The following is a 9,798-nucleotide window of genomic DNA, read 5'->3' as shown; positions in this document are numbered from 1 at the left end:
AATTACAGCAGTGGGAGAGAAAGATATCAAATTGAATGTGAGGAATATTGCCGAACTCAGTAAACGAGTATTTTAGATAATGGTTTACATGAAGTATTTTTCACCCAAAGACATTGTAAGTAACTAGAATAATGTGAAAAAGATATTCATAGGTTAAATTCTATAGAGCACTGCAGCAATAAATGAGAGAAAAGAATTTGATATTGATCATCTCTGCCACCTGACGTGACCAGCGGCTTCGACGAATGCTTTTGTCTGGATGGATATTCTTTTGGGCCAAGATGACAAACAAGCTGCTATTCCTAGAAACACCCCTTAAATATCACACGACATGGCAGGTGAACAACCGAGAAGGATTGCATCCACCTACAAGGGGACCTAGACAAACTCCAAAGCTGATATGATATGTGGTTGACGGAGTTCAACCGTAGTTAATGTAAGGTAAAGTGAGGATAGGACACAGCGAAAGAAGACTATCATATGAATATACTATATCTGGAAATAAGCTGCAGAAATCCGTTCCTGTGAGAGACTCGGGAGTAGACAAAGTCCCCAGTCTATTGCCAGAGACTCTCATTTGCTAAACAGAGACAAAATGTCTGCTGCCAAATATCTTACGACAACATTCAAGTTTATGGATAAAGAAATACATTAGGCTAAGACTGCAGGCTAAAACTGCTTCTCAAGTTTGGTCACTGCGCTTGAAAAAGAGTAAAGAACTACTAGAGAAACTTCAGAGGAGGACAGTGGATCATAATTAAGAAAGTTGAGCCACAAAGAAAGGTGAGTGGCATTACCTTTGTCCACCACAGGACAAAGAAGAGCCATGGGTAACTCGATCACAACCTTAAATTCTGGAAACTGTCTGATGATTCTAAAGTCATCAGTTCTTCGAGAGATGCGAGGCTAGAACAACCAGAGGCCATAACATGAAACAAAGCAAGAAACTTGTTATAAAAGATGTAGAGAAATACCCATATAGTATAACGATGGTAGTGGATGAATTGGATAAATCACATATGAAACTGTGAATATGGAGAGCACAAAAAAGATTATGCAGTATGATGACAGAAAAAGTTCAAGAGATGGGGTCTCCACGAGTAAAAATGCTCTCTCCCAGTGTGGTACATACCAGTGTAAAAGTAGGTAATTACATACACACACTATCTCTCGTAGTGGTAGGTGTTAGGCAGCCACCGACCAAGGAGGTATATAACCGGTAATACATGACTAAGTATCGAGAGGGATTGTGACGGCTGCGTAGTGAGCCAACAACACTTCGGTGGATGTCGAGTGTCTTCATTCCGCCACAAACACCTACACTGACCGCTGGCTTTCATCCCACAAACGTACAGTCTCTCTCCACTTCATACATAACACTTACCGACAGGACACTCGCTCGACTTGCTCTTGTGAAGCTCTATACTATCCGGTGTTGAGTGCTACGCGCTAACCCTGCCTTTCTTTTTCTTTTCTTTTTTTTGTGTCTGAATCTCGTCGTAAGCATTCGTAAGTGATCACTTGGTGCCATCGTGGGGGACAAAAAAGGTTCAGAAAATATCTTCATCTTTCACTTCATCCATAAAATGGCTGAGGAACAATTACGTCTGTTCTTACCGCAAGTGGAAATCAATTGAAGATTTTCAGGAACTTTACTTACATCGGGTGCTCATGGTGTAGTGGTTATCACATCTGTCTAACACACAGAAGGTCCCAGGTTCGATCCCTGGTGAGCACAAGGGTTCTCGATGTCTTTTGGTTAGCTTAAGATTTACAGTCACCCTTATACTGCACTGCCAACGTCTTTGTATCGATTTAGGGAGTCTTCGCGTGTGACTCATCCTATAATGTGTAAGGGCTTTAAGTATTAACACAGGAATTCACCATATCGCGAGATATACGTGTGTACTCGCGAGATATATGCTTGCGAGGATGTAAGTTTATGTTAGAGACAGTTGGGCCACAAGTTACTGGTATAAATGTCTTAGTTTTTTTTGAACATAATGAAATACTTCTCGTGTGTGTGTGTGTGTGTGTGTGTGTGTGTGTGTGTGTGTGTGTGTGTGTGTGTATTATCAATCTCTTTTCGTTATTCATGATTTTTGTTGTGCAGGTGAGGGTGCAACAGGATGGGTCTAGCTGGCACAGGTTATGTGAACACCCTAATTTCTGTATACTGACGTGTATACAGTCACTCATTCTTGATTACCATATCCAGTGAAGCTACAAAGTCTTGGCCAGTTTGGAACTACAGTGATCTACAAATGGAAGTGATAAAATTCCTGGTTTACCAGTGACAAATATATTTGCTTCATATGACCCAAAACTCACAGTGTAGGTAAGGAACCGAGTGTATAATGTTGTCTTGGTATAATGGTATATCGAGTGGCTTCGTGTGGTCTTGTGATATTCAAAAGGTATTGATAATGTTTTATGTATTCATAAACGGGGAAATATTCTTTAAAAGATACATGTGTAAAACATGACTTCCGTCCGTGTACCATGATCACCTGTTTGGAACTTCTTATGTTGGTGATACAATTATCAGTATCATTCAAGATAAAAGAATCTTTGATGTATGATACAGCACCTTCGATAGCGAAGTTGTTTATCGTTCGACAAGATATCGTGTCTAAATCGTTTGATATGAAGTTTGGCTGGTACATTATAGCATCAAGTGCTCATGGTGTAGTGGTTATCACATCTGTCTAACACACAGAAGGTCCCAGGTTCGAGCCCTGGTGAGCACAGACATTATTGATAAAATTTGTAGCTCTCTCTCTCTCTATATATATATATATGGGTATGTGTATACACAGAGCCATGGTGGTTGTATGTATGTATTGCTCTGTATCTCTGCGTCGGTCAACACAGCCCGATACCCGACGCGCCGTCCCCGTGCGCCATGCTACATCGGCCTCCGCAAGTTGAGCGCCGCCCAACGCCTTCAAAGTCGGCAGATATGTCCAGCCTCCCGCGCCAAGTTGTTGGTCACTGTGTCCCACTATTGATGTATTGATGTCCCTGTTAGGTCAAGTCTTGCCTTTACTAACTCCTGAAATATTCAGTGATTCACATTCTACACTTCATTAATTCACAAAACGGGATTAAATGTATGAATGTACGAACGCCTTGAAGAATCATCTATGAATCAAACGAGGCGTTTAGTTAGTGGGTAGTTGAACGTCATATCTATTTTGTCGTTAAGCGTAAAAGAACCCTGTGTGTGTAACGATTTGTGGCTGAATGATTAATAGGCACTCGATAACCGCTCAATCCAACATATATATACATACACGAATATAGCAACAGCTATCACGTGACCTGTGGTTCAATAGTTGCTCTGTTGGTTAACAGTTCTTTAGGTTTATCGATTGCCAGGAACATTATAAGTCCGTAAACATTACCTTATGACGTCAGCTGAATTATCTTGACCACCTTAATTCAAAGGCGATGCAGGTTCTCGCTAGATATATAAATATAGACCTTGCTTAACATGAAAAGTGCCGTGGTATCTCATTTTTTTTTTCTTTTTTTGAACTGCACACATTCATCATAGCTGGACACAGTGACCCACTTGGCGCAGGTGCTTATAATATCACTGCTGGGCGCGAAGGCAACGACGAGCAGTGGACTCGCGGGTTGCAGATCCATCATGGCGGACGGGCCAACATGCCAATTATCGAGCTGTGTTGATTTGACGCAAAGATGCAGGCAGAGGCGATACGTACACGCACCATGCTTCTGTATACACTGACTCATGTATATATGGTGACACACACAGGATGTATACTTGTATTCAATAATGACATAATGATAACTTGATGCATTAACACAAGGTGTCTAGTATCCTAGCTAACACAGACCTACAACCTAGTAGGTTTATGCCTCTCCAGTACTAAACGCGTGGGATATAGGTCAGTGATAGTCCTATGTTAATATCCAAATCCCTTCATATCCTATATAGCAACGTGTGGCCCACTGAAGTATTCTTAGGGTTATACAAGACGCTGACAGTGTTGTATAAGGGTGTTTGTTGATCTGCACACCTCAAGAAAAGACATCGAAAACGTCTGTGCTCACCAGGGCTCGAACCTGGGACCTTCTGTGTGTTAGACAGATGTGATAACCACTACACCATGAGCACCCGTGGTAACATGAGGCGAGCCAACAAGGAATGCCAATACTGAATGCTGTTTGCTGCGAGCCAAATGCAATGTATTTTTATCACCAAAGGCGTTACAGCAACACACATACCGTACTTTACGTTTCCATGTTCATGACACATGTACTTTTTTTGTAAATATACGATACTCTTCACAAGTATGAACTCCATCACAGAAAAGTAATGCAATATTATAACTAGGAGTCCATACACCAGGTGCTGTATAAATAATCTCAATAGATAAGTCGATGGTTCGTCTAAACAATTACTGTAATCAGAGATTTTATACAATTCAAAGCCTTACCAAAGACAAGCATTGACTCAGTTGTATGACATATCAACATAACGTTTCTAGGCTGGTGTCCGTATCACTCACTGCTGACTTACTGGGCGGCTCCATCACAGTGGCGGCGCGTCTGCCAAATGGCAGTTATCGAACCGTGTTGACCGATGCAAAGATATCATGACAATGAATAGGAGGAAAGTCATGCATAAGGACACACATACTTACGAAGAAAAACAGATACAAGCACACAGACTCAGATACAAACCTACAAGTGATAGATAAAGGAAGATGCTAAGGATAACCTAAATTCTAAATGTAATGATAACACAACCACCTCCAAGACAGTGGGATAAGAGGAGAAATTTCTATCAATGGTCTCAGGGGCGTCCTTCCCCCTACATCTTTGCTGCCACAGACTGTGCTCACAAGGGCTCTGATCTGAGACTTGCTCTGTGCTAGGCGGATGTGACAACTACTACACCACAAGCAGCCAACACCAGGAAGAGTGGCAGCGAGAAGTGACGAAAGTTAAGTGTGGAATTATTTTCTGAAGTGCCCACGCGACGACAATGAGAGAGAGAGAGAGAGAGAGAGAGAGAGAGATAAATTTTCATGTTACGGTTTCTAGTAAAAGTTATAAAGATCTCAGTGTTCTGTGGTGTGCTGGCTGACTGAAGTATATTAACTTGAATGTCAGCAAATGGTATAATCAAAGTCTGTGCTCACCAGGGCTCGAACCTGGGACCTTCTGTGTGTTAGACAGATGTGATAACCACTACACCATGAGCACTTGGTAGTAAGTAATACCAGCCAGGTGATAATGAACATGAACTGAAATCATGTTTTATCAGTGCATCTTTTTAAGAATATTTCCAGTCTAGGAATACGTAAACTATCATATACCTCTGGTCTACCACGAGACCACACGACACCAAGCAGTATACAGTTATACCTAGACACAATATACTCTTGGTTCCTTACGTGTGCAGGTTTGGGTCATATGAGGCAGATATATTTGTCACTGGCGAGTCATAAAGAAATAATTTCTATTTATAGATCATTGATCAAGATTTCGTAGCTACAATGGACATAGTAATCAATAATGAGTGATTGTATACACATCAGTCCAGGCTCTGGGTGTTTACAATTCCTGTGGCAGACCCATCCTGTTGCGGCCTCACCTACACATGTATCATAAATATTGAAAAAAGATAAATATCACACACACACACACACACACACACACACACACACACACACACAACACTCACACACACACACAAAGATACCAACATTACACAAAAACGAGACATTGTCTTTCAATAAATATAATGACATTTATTAGGTTAACCTGCTGCCCAGCTGTGCCACGCGATATTAATACAAATACTTATGATCCTGGCGAGCACAGACCTACATCCTGGCAGTCCTTATCTCCCAATAATAAACTCGGTTGATATTCCTGTGTTGATATCCTAAACCTTTTATCCCTTGTAGCGACGTGTGACCCACGAAGAGACCCTGTACATTGACGAGACGTACACAGTGTTGTAGAAGGATGTTTGCAGATCTTACGTCTCACCAAAAGACATCGAGAACGCTTGTGCTCACCAGGTCTCGAACCTGGGACCTTCTGTGTGTGAGACAGATGTGATAACCACTACACCATGAGCACTTGCGGTAGTGTGAGACAAGCCAAGAATTTATCCCAGATGTGTTCAGTGATTGTTTCTAGCCAAGCGCGATGCATCTCTTTGCCACCAAAGGCATAAATGCTGTACATCTATCGCGCGTACCGTTTTCAGACCAAAATAATACCTTAAGTCACAATATGACGTTATCTATGTCATCATCACAAGCTAAGATTTTGTTTTATAAACATCAGTTCTTTAGTAAATGAATCATACAATCCACGAGTATGAACTACTCATCCTGTCACGGAAGGAGATATTAACTAAGACTCTATACCCCAGTGCTGTATAAATCATTTGAACAGCCTCGTTGCTGGTCGGTATTACCAGGTACTGTAATAAACAGTGATGTTACACAATTTAAAGCCTCATCAGAGACAAGCCTCGGCTCACTTGTATATCAAAATACATTCAATTCTAGGTTGCTGTACGTATTATTGTCGACTTACCCTCTACTTAGGGCGGGTCCATCACGGTGGAGCGCTAACCAAATGGAATTTATCGAGCCGTGTTGACCCATGCCAAGGTATGAAGGCAATAAGTAAGAGCAGAGCCATTCTTAAGGACACAGTTAAGTATATACGGAGAGAGATACAAGCACACACAAACACAGATAGAAATGCAGACGTGGGAGACAATGGAAGCTGCTAAAGTTATTCGTAAATATTCTTATTCAGAAAACGGACACGATGTTCTTAGAGGAGTTCTTCCTCCCCCTTGTATCTTGCTGTGTGGAAATGCACTTTCCGCACCACACACCAATGTGACCCAGGCAGAATCTGAGGTGCTAACACGCTCGAGGGAGCGTCAACTGTGCCTGGAATTCACGCGAAGTACACTCGTTATATAGATCTTTAAATCCGACACTGTTCTCTTAAACACAATATCCACTACGCTCTGGAGAAAATACTTTTTTTTTCAATCTTCGTGACAATATTCTGGACAATGAAATGATTAGAACACGGTGCAGTAAATCACTCTTGGCACACTGTACCAAGAGTGCTACACGGATGTGACGACTGCTACACCATAAGTAGCCCAAACCGGGAAGAGTCCTGAAGTTCTTCTTCACGCATTAATGATTCAGTAGCAGTAAGAACTGACGTAAGTCTTCCTCATCTGCCTCAAGGGTGAAGTCAAGTATGGAATTATTATCTGAACGGCCCATGCGAAAGACAACGGGGTACGAGAAAAAGAGAAAGAGGGAAAGATAATAGATTGATAGATACATGGATAGCCATGCCTATTTTAGTTGGCTGGCTAAAGTATACAACTTACGTAAACCTTAATAAATCGTATGAATAAAATCTGTGCTCACCAGGGCTCGAACCTGGGACCTTCTGTGTGTTAGACAGATGTGATAACCACTACACCATGAGCACTTGGTGTAGAAGAACCCGGCCAAATATATTAATAAACATTTTAGACAGTATGTCTGGTCCAGTATAGATCGATGTGCAACTTCTTTAACGAAGGTACTGTGGAAGAAATCCTTCCATGAAAGCCGGCAAATCTTCTTGACTTTATTTGGCTCGGAAAAGAGAAGGTTAAGAGGTGGTCTGATACAGGTATTCAATATCATCAAAAGCTTCTATAACCTCGATATAACATGCTACTCAAGGCTTGATGCGTCTGATTGCACTCTTGGTAATGGATACAATTTCGTGGGGAAAACGTTTCACCTTTAATGAGGGGATGTACTTCTAATTCAACAGGGTTGTTACCAGAGGGAATAATTCATCTATTAAGGGAGGTTCAATTCAGTAAAATAGATAAGGCTTTGAAACAGACTTGGTTCAAGTCCATGCCTGACATTATTTGCGCTTTCTTAGTTACATATGTAAGTTTAAAGGCTTCTCTCTTTGAAACAGTCGTATGCATTTCTACTCCATTCTTTGAGTTTCTGAACATCTTCCGTTACCACAAACGGATCTCGCAAGGACCCTGTGGTTTGCTGCTGTTGAAACACCTTTGTATCTATACTTCCTTGAATGTTCTCAGAGTGTCCTCTCTCTCTCTCTCTCTCTCTCTCTCTCTCTCTCTCTCTCTCTCTCTCTCTCTCTCTCTCTCTCTCTTTCTGTGTGTGTGTGTGTGTGTGTGTGTGTGTGTGTGTGTGTGTGTGTGGATAGGCAGCATCCCCAGCGAGAAGCAGTATGCCCCAGGCAGAGTCTGAGGTGTTAAACACCTCCGAGGGAATATCATTGGTGCCTGGAAGCCACAAGAAGGATATTTGGAATGAATATCATTAAATCCATGACGATCGGGAGACAATATCTTTCAATATTCAAGACCATATCCTGGGTAATGAATTGGCTAAGGTATAGTGTAATAATCCAACCATCATACACAGCGTCCAAAACTGTGCTCACCAGTGATCGAACCTGGGACCTTCTGTGTGTTAGACAGATGTGATAACCACTACACCATGAGCACCCGTCACATAAATGGTTCCTGAAGTTCTTGGAATTCTTAAATTTTCAGTTGCGATAAAAACTGGCTCCTCTGCTACTTTGAAGTTAAATATGGGGATATCTTATAGTTCATTTCTTATCTACGCGATGAGAGAGAGAGAGAGAGAGAGAGAGAGAGAGAGAGAGAGAGAGAGAGAGAGAGAGAGAGAGAGAGAGAGAGAATGTGTATGTGTGTGTGTGTGTGTGTGTGTGTGTGTGTGTGTGTGTGTGTGTGTGTGTACACGCATTCAGAGCAAGTTTCACACCCGTGGGGGCCCCTTACCTTTCAGTTCGATCGTATAGCCTCTTCATATTTTGTTCTCTCACCCGTCAATGGGTCATCATCACCCACTGTAGGTTCTCGTTCCGTGCGTTCAGCTGTTGTTATGAAAATAAATATCATCTCATCTTTCCTCCCTGGTTGTACTGTTGATGCTATTTTTAGCAGCTGTTGCTTCTATTTCTAGCTGCTGCTGCTATTTCTAGCACCTGTTGCTTCTATTTCTAGCTGCTGCTGCTATTTTTAGCAGCTGTTGCTTCTATTACTAGCTGCTGCTGCTATTTCTAGCAGCTGTTGCTTCTATTTCTAGCTGCTGCTGCTATTTCTAGCAGCTGTTGCTTCTATTTCTAGCTGCTGCTGTTATTTCTAGCAGCTGTTGCTTCTATTACTAGCTGCTGCTGCTATTTCTAGCAGCTGTTGCTTCTATTTCTAGCTGCTGCTGCTATTTCTAGCAGCTGTTGCTTCTATTTCTAGCTGCTGCTGCTATTTCTAGCAGCTGTTGCTTCTATTTCTAGCTGCTGCTGCTATTTCTAGCAGCTGTTGCTTCTATTACTAGCTCCTGCTGCTATTTCTAGCAGCTGTTGCTTCTATTTCTAGCTGCTGCTGCTATTTCTAGCAGCTGTTGCTTCTATTTCTAGCTGCTGCTGCTATTTCTAGCAGCTGTTGCTTCTATTACTAGCTGCTGCTGCTATTTCTAGCAGCTGTTGCTTCTATTTCTAGCTGCTGCTGCTATTTCTAGCAGCTGTTGCTTCTATTTCTAGCTGCTGCTGCTATTTCTAGCAGCTGTTGCTTTTATTTCTAGCTACTGCTGCTACTGCTCCTTACTGTGCCGCTGCTGTTGCTACTTCTTGCGCTGCTGATGTTGTTGCTAATTCCCTTCATCACCGCTGGCTATGCTACTGGTATTTCGCATCTTGCATGAATGT

General features: G+C 41.9%; 6 non-coding genes across 6 annotated transcripts; 2 read left to right on the top strand and 4 right to left on the bottom strand.

The window, feature by feature from the left end:
• The first annotated feature begins 1,665 nt into the window (after positions 1-1,665).
• Positions 1,666-1,738, top strand: TRNAV-AAC (transfer RNA valine (anticodon AAC)). Its single transcript has one exon. It is a non-coding gene; the product is annotated as a tRNA-Val (tRNA).
• A 939-nt stretch (positions 1,739-2,677) lies between these two features.
• TRNAV-AAC (transfer RNA valine (anticodon AAC)) lies at positions 2,678-2,750 on the top strand. Its single transcript has one exon. It is a non-coding gene; the product is annotated as a tRNA-Val (tRNA).
• Positions 2,751-4,074: 1,324 nt separating this feature from the next.
• TRNAV-AAC (transfer RNA valine (anticodon AAC)) lies at positions 4,075-4,147 on the bottom strand. Its single transcript has one exon. It is a non-coding gene; the product is annotated as a tRNA-Val (tRNA).
• Positions 4,148-5,168: 1,021 nt separating this feature from the next.
• TRNAV-AAC (transfer RNA valine (anticodon AAC)) lies at positions 5,169-5,241 on the bottom strand. The gene has a single exon. It is a non-coding gene; the product is annotated as a tRNA-Val (tRNA).
• Positions 5,242-7,451: 2,210 nt separating this feature from the next.
• Positions 7,452-7,524, bottom strand: TRNAV-AAC (transfer RNA valine (anticodon AAC)). The gene has a single exon. It is a non-coding gene; the product is annotated as a tRNA-Val (tRNA).
• Positions 7,525-8,502: 978 nt separating this feature from the next.
• Positions 8,503-8,575, bottom strand: TRNAV-AAC (transfer RNA valine (anticodon AAC)). The gene has a single exon. It is a non-coding gene; the product is annotated as a tRNA-Val (tRNA).
• Positions 8,576-9,798: the final 1,223 nt, after the last annotated feature.

The sequence above is a fragment of the Panulirus ornatus genome, chromosome 14, assembly GCF_036320965.1.
Source record: "Panulirus ornatus isolate Po-2019 chromosome 14, ASM3632096v1, whole genome shotgun sequence".
Classification (NCBI taxonomy): domain Eukaryota; kingdom Metazoa; phylum Arthropoda; class Malacostraca; order Decapoda; family Palinuridae; genus Panulirus; species Panulirus ornatus.
The sequence above is the reverse complement of the archived record's forward strand: the minus strand, read 5'-3'. Positions and strand labels throughout refer to the sequence as shown.